This window comes from Balaenoptera ricei, chromosome 4, assembly GCF_028023285.1.
Source record: "Balaenoptera ricei isolate mBalRic1 chromosome 4, mBalRic1.hap2, whole genome shotgun sequence".
Classification (NCBI taxonomy): domain Eukaryota; kingdom Metazoa; phylum Chordata; class Mammalia; order Artiodactyla; family Balaenopteridae; genus Balaenoptera; species Balaenoptera ricei.
This window is the reverse complement of record NC_082642.1, coordinates 74,984,583-75,001,140: the sequence shown is the minus strand read 5'-3', so window position 1 is coordinate 75,001,140 and position 16,558 is coordinate 74,984,583. Positions and strand designations below refer to the sequence as shown.

Below are 16,558 nucleotides of genomic sequence, written 5' to 3'. Positions count from 1 at the left end.
TTTCTGGAGCTAAGGGACGACTGCGGCTTTGAGGTAGTGATGTGTGTAGCAAGTTTGCTTTGTAAAATTTCCGAGGTATTAGTACATTGAAATGGCCCGAGCTCTAATCTGTGGTAGGTAATAATTCATCCTCTTATTTAGCGAGGCACTTCTAAGTGCGAGTGTAAGGAGGAGAACTCCAAACGGGTTACGAAGTTTCTTCCCTCGAAGTATTCGCTGCATAAGTCACTACCTGCGCCTCAGGCATAACGACATTAAAACGACTGCTCTGGGAGATTTCCTGGAAGGCTAAAGGGCAGAAGAAAGGCAGGACACTAACATTTACTAAACTCTGGAGCTGTGTTCTCTAGCCATACCCTGTTCACTATTAGTGATTTTAGAGTTAAAACCAGAATGGCCTTAATGCCTACATGTACGCATATATACATTCTTTTTTATTTCTTCAGTTTAAGTGGTTTCTCAAAATTTAGTGCCCATAAGGTTTACTGTATAGTCAGTAAAGTCAGACTAAAGTCAATATGCTATACTTAGGAGTAATTCAAGTGATTTTTCAAAGGTAATTGTGACAGGCTTCCCCCCCACCCCCACCCCACCGTACTTACTGACTTGGGAACCTAACCGCTGTACCTCATCGTACTCTCATTTTGGAGATTGAGGAAACAGGCCCAGAGACTCTCAATACATTGCTCAATATCACCAGCTGGCAAAAGGCTAGTTTGAATTTCAACCTACGACGGAATAGATCTTCACTGGCAGAGTTGCTGGAGGAAGTATTTTTATCATATAGAAGGTCTAACTTACTCTAATATTGAAATAATGTGGCTTTGTTTTATTACAATATATTAAAGTCTGTATTAATTAAGTTGTGTAGTTTAGCCTAGTCCTCTTGAACAAAAATAAATAGCAGCAGTTATTCTGCCACCTTCTGCAGCTTTGCATATTTGGGGAGATTAGTTTGCCCTTCATTGTCTCACCACCCAGCCAGAGTATAGCGAATGCCTTCACACTATTTTGGTTTACAATTACAGGTGTATTTGAATTCATTTTCTGCTGGGATGGGTACCTTTGACTTTGAAGGGGACAGGGTACGAGATCTTTGAGGTAGGACTGGAGGGAGTGAGGAGAGAAAGTGAGGAGAGAAAGTGAGGAACTAGTTTTGCTTCTTATCTTGGAGAAACCAGTCCCACAGATGGAACTTCTCAAGGTGGACACAGAAAGAAGACACTTTTATTTTCACTTCTTGATTTAAGTTTTTTGGTTACTGGTTTGACTGTTAAAAGTATTTAAAAAATATTTTCCAAGTAATTTTTCCACATGAAGCAGTACGAGTGATTAAGTGAATATATGGGAGGTAAGAGAGGGCAGGGCATTCAAGACAATCACATCTTTGGTGTCTTCCCCCTGGACCTATTTTTACTGTGATGTCAAATTCCATTTCTAAATAAACATATATGTACATCTTTTAACAAATGCTTTTTAGGCCCTGGAGATATAAAGATAAACAGAACAAAACAAAACAAAAAAAACCTGGTTCTTGCCTGGCACACAGTTCAACGGAGGAGTAGACATAAGAAGAAACAAATATGGCACAGTGGTAAGTATTATTGTTGTGGATACCTGCTACGTGTCTGCTTAGTTCCCTTTTTTTTTTTCTGGGAGATGAGGTAGTGGGAACTAATGAAGGTAAGAGGAGAGGAGGAGGCAAGTATGTGCACTTCAGGATGAGGGAGCAATAGGATTCAAGGAGTAGAGATGTGAAAAAGCAACATGCTTTCTGGAGATTGCAAGATTGAAAATGAGTTAGGTAGGGATATTTTAGTTATGGACATTTTGGTTGTTTAAGTGTGTCATTTCAGGTATTTTTCCTATAACGAGGCCACTTGGTTTCATTCATAAGTACGAGGTACAAGAGGTTTAGATTACAGCTTTGTTACCGTATAAGGTAGCTTTGTTCTATTGAAAGTTCTATTCGAGGGACTTCCCTGGCGGTCCAGTGGTAAGACTCCGAGCTTCCACTGCAGAGGACGCGGGTTTGATCCCCGGTCGGGGAACTAAGATCCTACATGCCTTGCGGCACAGCCAAAAAAAAAACAAAAAACTAAACACCCCCTCCCAAAAAAAACCCAAAGTTCTATTCAAAGTCCCCCTAAATTGACTCAAGAAGGAGTGAAGAATACTAAATAGAAAGTATGGCTAGACCGGCCAAAAATCCATCCTCGTTATTAAAGAAATAATTTAAACTACAAGCCCTTGTGATAAGGGTTGGTACATCTTCATTCATTCAGTAATCTTTGTTTCCACCACCTTCTCTTTTCATTTTTTTCTATCACGGAGCAAGACATATCTTTAAGAAAAACATTGCTAGTTTAGTATTTATCCACTTGAGTGTGCTCTAAGATCATTATGAGTATCAGATTTTCTACCCTTTACCAGAAAACCAACTGCCAATTAAACAAAGATTCAGGGATGGGAAACTGTGACCTATCATATAAAGTCATTTTAAGATAGTTGTGTCTCTAACACCTTCTCCATTTTTTAGTTACTGGTAAATGTTTTGAGGATATTATATTAATGTAAATCAGTTCATATATCATTGTCTAGGATTGATTAGCTCAGTCATTTTGAATTACTTTTTCCAAGAGGAAAGATCATTGGTTTTAGTTCCAGTCTGAGCTGGTTAGATTGAACAGACCCATGGGTGAGTACTGCACAACTCCTGGGAAGGGTGGTGGTGGTGGTACTGGTGCATTTACATCATAATCCATGTACAATACACATGGCACTTGCAGAGATGTGCAATGCTTGACCATACACAGTGGCCACCTGCATTGCTATTCTCAGCCAGCTATTTATCCATGTTTGTTTACAAAAAGGACTTGGAAATAGAATGAGGATATTTAAGAACAAATCCATCATGATTGTTGAAAAAACAAACCAGTTGAAAGATGTATAGAGTACTTGCATAGAATAGATAGGTCAGTATGCTTACTCTCAGGTACTTTGTCATGACTGCTTATAAAGATACATGCACACACACACACACTTCTTAGATTCTCATTTTGTGGCAGTTTCTCAGAATACTGTGCAAGAGAACATGTCAAGGTTATAACCAAGAAAAATTGACAGCTTAATTGATGCTAAATAAATAGTATTCCTTGTCAGTACATTCTGGGTTGGTTTGATACTCATTTTTAATGCATTTGGGTGTTTCTTTGAAAAAGAGTAGTTGATCATCTTTTTATTAATTTTTTTCTTTTGGGCCCCACTGCACAGCTTGGGGGATTTTAGGTCCCCGACCAGGGACTGAACCCGCGCCCTCGGCAGGGAGAGTGCAGAGTCCTAACCACTGGACCTCCAGGGAATTCCCTGATCATCTTTTTAAAAAAATTTATTTTATTTATTAAACTATAGTTGATTTACAATATTGTGTTAGTTTCAGGTGTACAGCTTCAGATTCTTTTCCATTACAGGTTTTTACAAGATATTGAATATAGTTCCATGTGCTATACAGTAAATCCTTGTTGTGATCATCTTTTAATTATTAAACAGTAACTCCTTTTCATTTTATTGATGGCAACACCAAAGAAGATTTTCAGAGACTAGAAATGTATTATTGCGTTAGTACATTTCCCTCCTTAATGGAATCCTTTGGAAGAGCCAGCCTATCTGGGTAAGGATTCAACTTTGATCCTACTCACTTTAGATATGACATTTTATTATTGGTAGACATAAAGTGGTCAAATTTCCAAATGCCATTAATTGAATGAATTAATTCATCCAGCAAATATTTGTTGAGGGTTAGGCACTCTTTCAAATGTTAGGGATATAATAGTGGAAAAATACACCAAGATTCCTGCCTTCACGGAGCTTACATTCTGGTGGAAAGAGACAGACAATGAGCAATAAACATAGTAAGTAAATGATGTAGTATGTTAGACGGTGTTAAATCCTATAGAAAAAGGAGAAAGTCAGGGTTAGGGGCATTGGAAGTGAAGAGGGTTGGGTGTAGTACTTTTAAATAGAATGGTCAGGGCAGGTCTCATTGAGAAGATGACATTTGAGCAAAGACTTGAAGGAGTTGAAGGAATTAGTCATTCAGCTTATTTGGGAGAAAAAAAGTTCCAGGCAGAGGGAACAGCCAGCACAGAGGTCCTAAGGCAGGTGAGTACTTGGTATATTGGGAACAGCAAGGAAGACAGTGTGGCAGGAACAGGGTGAGAATGGAGGTGCAGGATTTGTAGGCTATTGGAAGAACTAGCTTTTACTCTTTGTGGAATAGGAGTTGTTTCAGGGTTTTAAGCAGAAAGGTATTATGACTTTGATTATAAAAGGATCATTTTGGCTGCCGTATTGGCTGGAGTTAACTAAATACCTATTGCTCTTAATGGGAAGGAAAAAGTTTTATAGAAGGCTATCTTTGATTTCTTGGAAAACAATTTCTTTTTAAAGTTTACGCATCATTGCATAGAATGAGAATATGAAGTTTTAATGGCTGCAGGAAGATTAAGAGTGTGAGCAACTATTACCATGAGGTAGGGAGTTATCATAGTGGGAACAGTTTAGCACAGGAGTCCTGGTTGTATTTTGGGAGCAGACCATCTAATCTCTCAAGCCTCTCTTGTCACCTTTAAAACTCAGGGGTTGGACACAATGAACTTTCAGATCTAACCTTTAACATTCTCTGTCTATGATAAAAACAGTCCAAGTGCTAAAACTGCATGTCTGTCTTTAAGCCACTATGCTTCTTTTTCTATGAAGAAGGTAGGAAGTTCTTTTCCTATCGTATTGCATTGCAGGTAAGTGTGGGTTCCTACTGTGGATAGTCCCTTTATATGGATGAGATTCTCTAGTTCCAATTGGTTGTGGATAGAAAAGAGACCAGCGGGCTTCCCTGGTGGCGCAGTGGTTGAGAATCTGCCTGCCAGTGCAGGGGACACGGGTTCGAGCCCTGGTCTGGGAAGATCCCACATGCCGCGGAGCAACTGGGCCCGTGAGCCACAGTTACTGAGCCTGTGCGTCTGGAGCCTGTGCTCCGCAACAAGAGAGGCCGCGATGGTGAGAGGCCCGCGCACCGCGATGAAGAGAGGTCCCCACCTGCCGCAACTAGAGAAAGCCCTCGCACAGAAACGAAGACTCAACACAGTCATAAATAAATAAATAAATAAAAGAACGTGAATTAAAAAAAAAAAAATCTTAAAAAAAAAAAAAAAAGAGACCAGCCACAGAAGTCACAGACATTGGTAGGTCACTCTCTGGAAGCCTGAGTGTGACAGTTCCATGAGGTAGTCATTGCACTGGGGGATCCTGTTTTTCAAGTGCAGAAATTAATTAGACACTGATTTAGAAACCTCATTGATGATGTTTAATGGTGAAATATAAATGTCATGTGCCCCAGAAACTCATGGAGTATCAATATATTCTCCCATGAGAAACCAGCTCTTGTCAGTAGAAGTTTGTTTGTGAGCCTGGAATCAGAGCAAAAGCAGGCTGTTGGGTGATGTTAATGACTTAATTCCATCAAACTATTTAGTCTTATGCATTTATTTCCTCTATATGAGTATTTCTGCTAAGGCTGTCCGATACTCTGCTCACCTAGGAACCCCCTCTGTCTCTCCCTCTTTCTCTCTCCCACACCCTCTTTCTCTTTCCTTCTCTCCTTGTCTTTCTCTCTCTCTCTCTCTCTCTCTCTCTTCCTGCCTCATATATATATACATATTTATAGTTACAGTCTCCATATATATAATATATATTAGTTATATTCTCCATATATGCCATTATATATATATAATTATAGTTTCTGTTTTTGAAGCAGTTTTCAAAGATTTTTTTTTACCTTTTTTGAAATGGAAGACTAATGTACAAAACAGGTAACAACAGAACTATCTTTGTTGGAATATTGACAGGAAGATATTGAGCAGTCTGTTAACACCTCCCCCATTTCTCCCTGCCCTGCCATGGCTGGAGAGGTACCTTTAAGGAATATCTCAGACTTGTTAGCAGATTACTCCTTCAGGCAGGGTTCAATATCATTGATTATGTTTCAGCTTAAGTTATAATCATATTCTAATCATTGTTCTCTATGTCTATACTGTAGTCACTCTGGAATTGTATATTTTTCAAATTCTCCAGCCATACACACACTTTCTTTTCTGCTTGTAACCGCTTCCACAGATGGTGATTCTTGTTCATTGTGCTTTGATTCTTCCTGGTTTCACTTTTTGAGAAAGTAATCTGGTTTCCAAGTTCAGGAGGGTTCCATTCTTTGCCCTAATAAATTTCACTATGAAACCCTTTATGATCTGGTCTCTGCCTACGTATCCTACCTCATTTTCAATCCTTTCCGTCATCATTGGGATTCAACCACATGGATTTTCTGATATTTTCTAAACACTCCAAGTTTTTCCCAGTTCAGAGCTTTTGTACTTGCTGTTTTCTGAAATGCTCTTCCCTTACTTTTCTCTATTTTATTTTTTTAAATATTCAGGTCTTAGTTTGAAGACCTCTTCTGTCTCACAGTACTCCATTTATTTCCATCATGACAGTTATCATAATTTATTTTCTTACCGATTATTTGTCTTCCCCACTAAAATATAAGTCCATGAGGACAGGGCCATATCAATCTTGTTCATGACTGTGTACTCAATAGCTAGCTCAGTGCCTGGCACATATATTTGAGTGAATGAATGACAATATACAAATATTTACATGCAGATATCACACTCACTCAGAGTAAGGGATGGGACATAGTATGTTATATATATCACATATATGGCTGAGCAAGGCTTAATTAACCAGGTTCTGAAGGGGACCTGGAAATAATTTCCAATTCTGGGCCATGGGACCACCTTTTGCCTTGGGAGGTAGTTATGGCAAGCAAAACATGTCATCTGGAAATTATAGCAACAGACAAAAGGTGGTATTCCAAAAAAGTGATTCATATTATTGGTTCAACATGGAATAAAAGTGTTTTCTGGATGGGTGAAGGGAGCATGGTAACTGGATACTCCAGAAGCAGATGGGTTGATTTTTTTAAAAAACTTCAAAGGAGTTCTTTCCTCCTTTTGCTCAATTATGAGTTAAGTGGTGTGATAGCTAAAAAAGCAAATGTAATTTTCTTTCTTCCTTCCTGTATATTTTTCTTCTCCCTGGTTTACATTTGGTTATTGTCTTTTATCTTGTATAAATCTTTGTTGATTTCATTGTATCTGTGATTAAGGACTGCCCTCTCTGAGGTGTGACTAGGAATAATCTCTCTGCAGTATTCTGTGCATATAGGACAAAAATCTGCATGCGTGTTATATTAGTCAGGGTTCTCCAGAGAAACAGAAACAGCAGGATGTGTGTATATATATAGAAAGTGATTTATTTTAAGGAACTGGCTCATGTGATTATGGAGTCTGACAAGTCCAAAATATGCAGGGTGGGCTGGCAGGAGAGCTGATGCTGCAGTTCAAGTCTGAAGGCAGAATTCTCTGCTGGCAGAATTCTCTCTTGCTTGAGGGAGGTCAGTCTATTGTGCTAGTCTGGCCTTCAACTGACTGGATGAAGCCCATCCACATTATGGAGGGCATTCTGCTTTACTCAAAAATCCACCAACTTAAATGTTAATTTCATCGCAAAGCACCCTCACAGAAATATCCAGAATGTTAGGCTACATATCCAGGCACCATGGCCCAGCCAAATTGACACATAAAATAACTATCACAAATGTGTTGTACTTCAGTGCCACATTTTAAGACAATGACGCTTAATTGGAGCAGTACAACCCCATGATGGCAAAGCAGCTAGAGACCATGTTATGTGAAGAACAGCTGAAGGGATAGGGAATGGTTAGAAACTTGGCACCGAATAAAGAAAAAAGAATGAAAAGAATTGAGGACAGTCTCAGAGACCTCTGGGACAACATTAAACACACCAACATTCAAATTATAGAGGTCCTAGAAGAAAAAGAGAAAAAGAGAGGGTCTGAGAAAATAATTGAAGAGATTACAGTTGAAAACTTTCCTAACATGGGAAAGGAAATAGTCAAGTCCAGGAAGTGCAGAGAGTCCCATACAGGATAAATCCAAAAGAAACACACCAAGACGCATATTAATCAAGCTATCAAAAATTAAATACAAAGAAAAAATGTTAAAAGCAGCAAGGGAAAACAAATAATATACAAGGGAATCCCCATAAGGTTAACAGCTGATCTTTCAGCAGAAACTCTGCAAGCCAGGAGGGAGTGGCAGGACATATTTAAAGTGATGAAAGGGAAAAACCGACAACCAAGATTACTCTACCCAGTAAGGATCTCATTCAGATTCGACAGAGAAATTAAAACCTTTACAGACAAGCAAAGGTTAAGAGAAATCAGTACCACCAAACCAGCTTTACAACAAATGCTAAAGGAACTTCTGTAAGTGGGAAACACAAGAGAAGGAAAAGACCTACAATAACAAACCCCAAACAATTAAGAAAATGGTAATAGGAACATACATAACGATAATTACTTTAAATGTAAATGGATTAAATGCTCCAACCAAAACACAGAATGGCTGAATGGATACAAAAAGAAGACCCGTATATATGCTGTCTACAAGAGACCACTTCAGACCTAGGGACACATACAGACTGAAAGTGAGGGGATGGGAAAAGATATTCCATGCAAATGGAAATCAAAAGAAAGTGGAGTAGCAATTCTCATATCAGACGAAATAGACTTTAAAATAAAGACTATTACAAGAGAAAAAGAAGGACACTACATAATGATCAAGGGATCATTCCAAAAAGAAGATATAACAACTATAAATATGCACCCAACATAGGAACACCTCAATACATAAGGCAAATGCTAACAACCATAAAAGGGGAAATTGACAGTAACACAATAATAGTAGGGGACTGTAACACCCCACTTTCACCAATGGACAGATCATCCAAAATGAAAAGAAATAAGGAAACACAAGCTTTAAATGATACATTCAACAGGATGGACTTAACTGATATTTATAGGACATTCCATCCAAAAACAACAGAATACACTTTCTTCTCAAGTGCTCATGGCACATTCTCCAGGATAGATCATATCTTGGGTCACAAATCAAGCCTTGGTAAATTTAAGAAAATTGAAATCGTATCAAGTATCTTTTCTGACAACAACGCTATGAGACTAGATATCAATTACAGGAAAAAACTGTAAAAAATACAAACACATAGAGGCTAAAGAATACGCTACTAAATAACCAGGAGGTCACTGAAGAAATCCAAGAGAAAATCAAAAAATAAGTAGAAACAAATGCAATGAAAACACGATGACCCAAAACCTATGGGATGCAGCAGATGGAGTTCTAAGAGGGAAATTTAGAGCAATACTGTCCTACCTCAAAAAACAAGACTCAAACAACCTAACCTAAAGCAATTAGAGAAAGAAGAACAAAAAAACCCAAAGTTAGCAGAAAGAAAAATCATAAAGATCAGATCAGAAATAAATGAAAAAGAATTGAAGGAAACAATAGCGAAGATCAATAAAACTAAAAGCTGGTTCTTTGAGAAGATAAACAAAATTGATAAACTACTACCCAGACTCATCAAGCAAAAAAGGGAGAAGACTCAAATCAACAGAATTAGGAATGAAAACGGAGAAGTAATAACTGACCCTGCAGAAATACAAAGAATCATGAGGGATTACTACAAGCAACTATATGCCAATAAAATGGACAACCTGGAAGAAGTGGACAAATTCTTAGAAAAGTACAACCTTCCCAAACTGAACCAGGAAGAACTAGAAAATACAAACAGACCAGTCACAAACACTGAAATTGAAACTGTGATTAAAATTCTTCCAAAAAACAAAAGCCCAGGACCAGATGGCTTCACAGGTGAATTCTATCAAACATTTAGAGAAGAGCTAACACCTATCCTTCTCAAACTCTCCCAAAATATAGCAGAGGGAGGAACACTCCCAAACTCATTCTATGAGGCCACCATCGCCCTGATACCAAAACCAGACAAAGATGTCACAAAGAAAGAAAACTACAGGCCAGTATCTCTGATGAACATAGATGCAAAAATCCACAACAAAATACTAGCAAGCAGAATCCAACAACACATTAAAAGGATCATACACCATGATCAAGTGGGGTTTATCCCAGGAATGCAAGGATTCTTCAATATATGCAAATCAGTGTGCTACAGCATTTTAAAAAACTTTAGGGGAAAAACCATATGATCATCTCAATAGATGCAGAAAAAGCTTTCGACAAAATTCAACACCCATTGATGATAAAAACCCTCCAGGAAGTAGGCATAGAGGGAACTTACCTCAACATAATAAAGGCCATATATGACAAACCCACAGCCAACATCATTCTCAATGGTGAAAAACAAACCATTTCCTCTAAGATCAGGAACAAGACAAGGTTGCCCACTCTCACCACTGTTATTCAACATAGTTTTGGAAGTTTTAGCCACAGCAATCAGAGAAGAAAAAGAAATAAAAGGAATACAAATTGGAGAAGAAGAAATAAAGCTGTCACTGTTTGCAGATGACATGATACTATACATAGAGAATCCTAAAGATGCTACCAGAAAGCTACTAGAGCTAATCAATGAATTTGGTAAAGTAGCAGGATACAAAATTAATGCACAGAAATCTCTAGCATTCCTATACACTAATGATGAAAAACCTGAAAGAGAAATCAAGGAAACACTCCCATTTACCATTGCAACAAGAAGAATAAAATATCTAGGAATAAACCTACCTAAGGAGACAAAAGACCTGCATGCAGAAAACTCTAAGACACTGATGAAAGAAATTAAAGATGATACAAACAGATGGAGAGATATACCATGTTCTTGGATTGGAGGAATCAAGCTTGTGAAAATGCCTATACTACCCAAAGCAATCTACGATTCAGTGCAGTCCCTATCAAACTACCGATGGCATTTTTCTCAGAACTAGAACAAAAAATTGCACAATTTGTATGGAAACACAAAAGACCCCAAATAGCCAAAGCAATCTTGAGAAAGAAAAACGGAGCTGGAGGAATCAGGCTCCTTGAATTTAGACTATACTACAAAGGTACCCTAATCAAGACACTATGGTACTGGCATAAAAACAGAAATATAGATCAATGGAACAGGATAGAAAGCCCAGAGATAAACCCATGCACATATGGTCCCCTTATTTTTGATAAAGGAAGCAAGAATACACAGTGGAGAAAAGACAGCCTCTCCAATAAGTGGTGCTGGGAAAACTGGACAGCTACATGTAAAAGAATGAAATTAGAACACTCCCTAACACCATACCCCAAAATAACCTCAAAATGGATTAAAGACCTAAATGTAAGGCCAGACATTTTAAAACTCTTAGAGGAAAACATATAACACTCTATGATATAAATCACAACAAGATCCTTTTTGACCCACCTCCTAGAGAAATGGAAATAAAAACAAAGCTAAACAAATGGGACCTAATGAAACTTAAAAGCTTTTGCACAGCAAAGGAAACCATAAACAAGATGAAAAGACAACCATCAGAATGTGAGAAGATATTTGCAAATGAAGCAACTGACAAAGGATTAATCTGCAAAATATCCAAGCAGCTCATGCAGCTCAATATCAAAAAAACAAGCAACCCAATCCAAAAATGGGCAGAAGATCTAAATAGACATTTCTCCAAAGAAGACATACAAATAGCCAACAAACACATGAAAGAATGCTCAACATGGGACACCTAGAGGATGGTACACCGTCTGATCAGCAAGAGTTTGGAAAAGGCACCTCATCTCCTGATCTCCTGGTGGTCGGGTTCCCCCCTCCAGCCTCTTCCCTCACAATCTCCCCACTTGGGGAAGTCAGCACCTTCAACATCCTTTTTCGTACAGTTTGGAATTTGTCCGGAGGATGAAGTGGAAGGGGGCAACCAATGAGAGACAAGCCCTAGGTGTTTGGACAGGCACATGCCACTCTAATTTCCAATCAGGAAGAGGAATTGACCAAGGGCTCAGATTGCCCCCGTAACCAGAATAGGGCTTGCAGCAAACATGCTGTTTTGTGGCCAGTTCCCAAAAAAACAAGTTGAAAAATGGAGCTCGGGGCATTGCAATTCACAAACCTGCACCATTGTAAATGATACCTGTCGACGAAAAACGTCTTGAGGTATGTCATCGAAAAGGACTTGTAAGCAAGGCAGAATTGCAGGAAAGGGATTTCAAGAGGTAGATTGGACTCGCCATTAAAGCACATGAAAAGCGGCTGAACTTCGCCAATGACGCACAGGCAGGCAATGCAAATCAACACTACAAAAGGTATCACTTCCCACCAGTCAGAATGGCCATTCTCACAAAGAGTAAAAACCAGAAATGGAGGACAGGGCATGGAGGAAAGGGAGCCCTATTACGCTGTTGGTGGGAATGTAAATTGCCAACGGCCACTCTGGAGAAGTGTATTGTGTTTCCCCAAAAATCTAAAAAACAGAGCTACAGAGCATATGGCACTTCCACTCATGGGTGTATATATTGGGAAAACCAAAAATCGACAGGACACAGGCACCCCAACGTTTAGTGCTGCTCTGTTTACAAGAGCCTTGACTTGGATACAACCTAGATGTCCTTGGAAGGAAAAAGTGGATAAAGAAGATGTGGTATTTATGTACAATGGAATATTACTCAGCCATGAAATCAATGAAATCAGGCCAGTTGCAGCAACTTGGGTGGACTTAGGTACTATCATTCTAAGTGACATAAGTCAGACAGAAAAAGAGACTTATCATAAGATATCACTTATAGGTGGAATCTAAAAATGGCTACACATGCACTAAATTACAAAACAGAAATACAGTCACACCTTTAGGGCTTCCCTGGTGGCGCAGTTGTTAAGAATCCGCCAGCCAATGCAGGGGACACGGGTTCGAGCCCAGGTCCGGGAAGATCCCACATGCCACAGAGCAACTAAGCCCGTGTGCCTCAAATACTGAGCCTTTGCTCTAGAGCTCGTGAGCCACAACTGCTGAGCCTGCGTGCCACAACTACTGAAGCCTGCATGCCTAGAGCTTGTGCCCTGCAACAAGAGAAGCCACCACAATGAGAAGCCCGCGCAGCACAACGAAGAGTAGCCCCCTGCTCGCCGCAGCTAGAGAAAGCCCGTGCGCAGCAACAAAGACCCAACACAGCCAAAGATAAATAAATAAAATTATTTAAAAAAATGCATTTTATACAAGAAATATTGCTACTAAATGGATTAATAGCATGTCAATGCTGAAATTTTCTGGGCAATCTCATTATTTACAGCCTGTTTACCTATTTGTCTTTTTTCAAACATTGAGCTCATGTGTGAGACTTTTTGGCATGCTTGCCCATTTAAGTCGTATACCCTCCCAGTTTTCCTGAAACTCTGTCATAAGTGTTCATTTCACTTCCATGCAAGACCCATACTCACCTTGGGCATGTGACACACTTCTCTAAGGCTAGCCTGAACTTATCACATCTTCGGTCTTTGAGGGAACCATGAAAATTCTCTTAGGTCTTCGTCACTTGGGCCTCTGTTTGCCCTCTTCCAATGGATTATGTTTTATTCTCCCACGGCCATGCAGTGAGCAAACACCAGTTCCCTATCCTGTCATTGACTGCAGACTCCTGTATTATTAAATTCTGAAACTTTTCAATTTTATTAGAAAAGAAGAGAACTTAATCCCTCCTTTGTTCTCTAGGAAATTGCTTTTCTTTTGTTCTCCAGGAAGTCATATTTAGTTCCCGTCTTCTTCTTCTCTTCCAGTAACTTCTCTTTTGTCCTGTTTTATGAATAAATCTTCTAGCTGATCTCTCTACATGAAGTATCTGAATTATAGTCATTACAGTAGTAATAAAATTTGACTATACAATCTAGTTTACATGCCTGTAGAAATTTGAGATGTTTTGATAGTATGATTTATGAATTATTAATTGATTTTTTTCCTGGTATAAATGATTAAATGGTGATCCTCTTCTCAGTTGGCACCTACATAGAAGGATATCCATTATATTAGGGATTGTCAATAATAGTATAAATGGAGAAAATCAAAAGCTTTGACTTGTATTACAGCTATGACTAATTAATTGGTACCAGACTAACCCTTAACGCAATAAAGAACTAAAAAAAAGAAAACTGGAAAACATATATGAAACAACTGTTTTCAGACATTGTACAGAAGGCAGTGCAAGACTACAGTGTCTGAGAGAAGGAAATCGAGCTAGATAAGCCCTACAATTGCCCAGTTTTCTGGCTGGAGGCACTTCCTAGACAGTGGTGCATAGAGGTGGAACCCAGACAAAGCATGGCGGCCTTGCTAAACTGAAGGGGCAAATATCAGAGTTAGAGAGGCTTAAGAAAGTTAATTTATGGGGCAGAGGGCCAAAAAGAAGGGAGCTAAGCAGGGAAAGAACTCCAGAAATCTGCATGGATGTCCCTTTGAGCATTTGAATATTAAGCCACACATACATGGGGTGAGACTCCGCAAGACCAGACAAATGACTACCAGGGAAGTAACAACTAGAGGGAAGCTGTAAGCTGAAAATCCATCAGAGTTTCACAGGGTTGGGAGATGTTTGAATTCTGACCAATTAGAATGGAAAGGCCTGTTCACACTCAGGGAATTCAATAGAGATCCCCAAAGGGCTATACCATTAGTTTTACTCCTAAGAAGAAGGGCTAAAACCATCCCTAGAGTAAAATCTGTTCTAGACCCACCTTAATAAAGTTGAAATAGAAGCTGCAAAATGATCATGTTACTCTTCAGGTACAGGTATACCTCGGAGATATTGTGGATTCCATTCTAGACCACTGCACTAAAGTGAATATCACAATAAATTGAGTCACATGCATTTTGGGGCTTCCCAGTGCATGTAAAAGTTATGTTTATACTATACTGCAGTCTATTAAGTGTGCAATCTAAAAAAATCTTAAAAAAACACGTACATACCTTAATTTAAAAATGCTTTATTGCCGAAAAAATGCTTACCATCATCTGACAATGCAGAGTTGTAACAAACCACAGTATCTGTGAAGCACAATAAAGTGAAATGTAGTAAAACAGGTATGCCTGTAAATTAATTGCCTACCAGAACAAAACTCAGTTCCCTTTAATGAAACACAAAAATCACTCAACAATAAAATTCTTCATATTCAACATTCATCAAAAATTACTAGACATGTGGAGAATCATGAAAATGTGACCCATAGCCAGGTGAAAAAAATCCATCAATAGAAACAGACTAAGAAATGACAGAGATGATGGAATTAACAGACAAGGACGCTTAAAGCAGTTATTATAAATATATGTAAAGATTTATAATGGTAATGGAGATAGAGGCAAGAAAAGGGAGCTTTGTCATTTTCTATGTAAATGAAATGAATTCCCTTGGAATGAATTCTGGGGCAAGTATAGGGAGAGGAGAGAATGGTGGTAAATCTTTCTCCCTGTCTTCCTCCGATGGGTTTACTCTCTATGAATCACCCTTTCTTTCTGGGACTTTGGTAGGTTTGCTGAGGTTCACCACACTATGACAACTGGAGAGCAATGGAACAGAGAATTGTGAAGAGATGGTATGGCACAGCAAGTGCCTGCTGACAACCATAGAACCTTTGTGGTCCAAGAGGTATATGAAAAAACAGGGAATTTCTCTGTGTCCACAAGAAAGAAAGGGCCCAGAATATAGGTGAGAAAGAAAGACTCAGCAGACTTGCAGGAGGTTTACCAGTCTTTCAGCCTGGGTGAGAAGAATCCCAGGGAGATGGGAGAAGATAAGAAGAGGATGCTGCCACATCCCAATGGATTATCAACAACACAGTGGTGAAACATGATCTCCAAGGATACCAGTTTCCAAAAATGAGACCAATTAAAATACAAAGTGGATACCCTTTCTACCCAGATGTCATAGTGGCATATTTAAGTTCCCCAGCTCAACAACAACCAGGGTAGAGGAAGAGGACAAAGGGAAAGTAATCTTAAATAGGAATGAGTTTTCATTTTGGTATATCTTAGTTTGTTTTTTGTTAAGCAGGCTAAAAAAATGATTTCCTGCTCCCCAGTTGCTTTTCTAATCATCTAGCTTTAGATTTGTCACTGGATAATTTTAGAGATGTGCTCATTTCTGTAGAGGAATAAATGTGAAGCCAGCCTATAAACCTGTGAGAAGCTAATTTGCTTTGTGTAGGTAAGCAATTTAAAAACTAATGTGTAGGTACATTATTGAGAGGAAAGGTAAAAAGGCACAGTAGAAAGCTAAAAATAGATGATTTTCTGTATCATTTTCGAGATGTGATGATTAAGTACTTGAATTCTTCGCTTTGTCTTATCAGCAAATACACAGCTGCAATAAAAAAAAAAAACTCCATTTACCCTATAAATGTGATCTGAGAGAACTAAATACTGTGTCTACCTGGTTAAAGCTTTTCTTCCTTAAAACAGGATGATTTAAGGGGAATATACATCTAGGCTCAGCCTTAGTAGTCCCTTGCCACTCACATGGTTAAATTTACTGTGGATTGCAAGTTCATGTAGTGTCCCTGGCTAAAATATAGAAGCTCTACTAATATTACC

The 16,558-nt window shown here is 38.7% G+C and overlaps 1 long non-coding RNA gene across 1 annotated transcript; it reads left to right on the top strand.

The window, feature by feature from the left end:
• The first annotated feature begins 17 nt into the window (after window positions 1-17).
• On the top strand, window positions 18-16,268 carry LOC132365326 (uncharacterized). Its single transcript, XR_009503075.1, has 3 exons — window positions 18-113; window positions 1,481-1,594; window positions 15,497-16,268. It is a non-coding gene; the product is annotated as an uncharacterized LOC132365326 (long non-coding RNA).
• The last annotated feature ends 290 nt before the right edge of the window (window positions 16,269-16,558 follow it).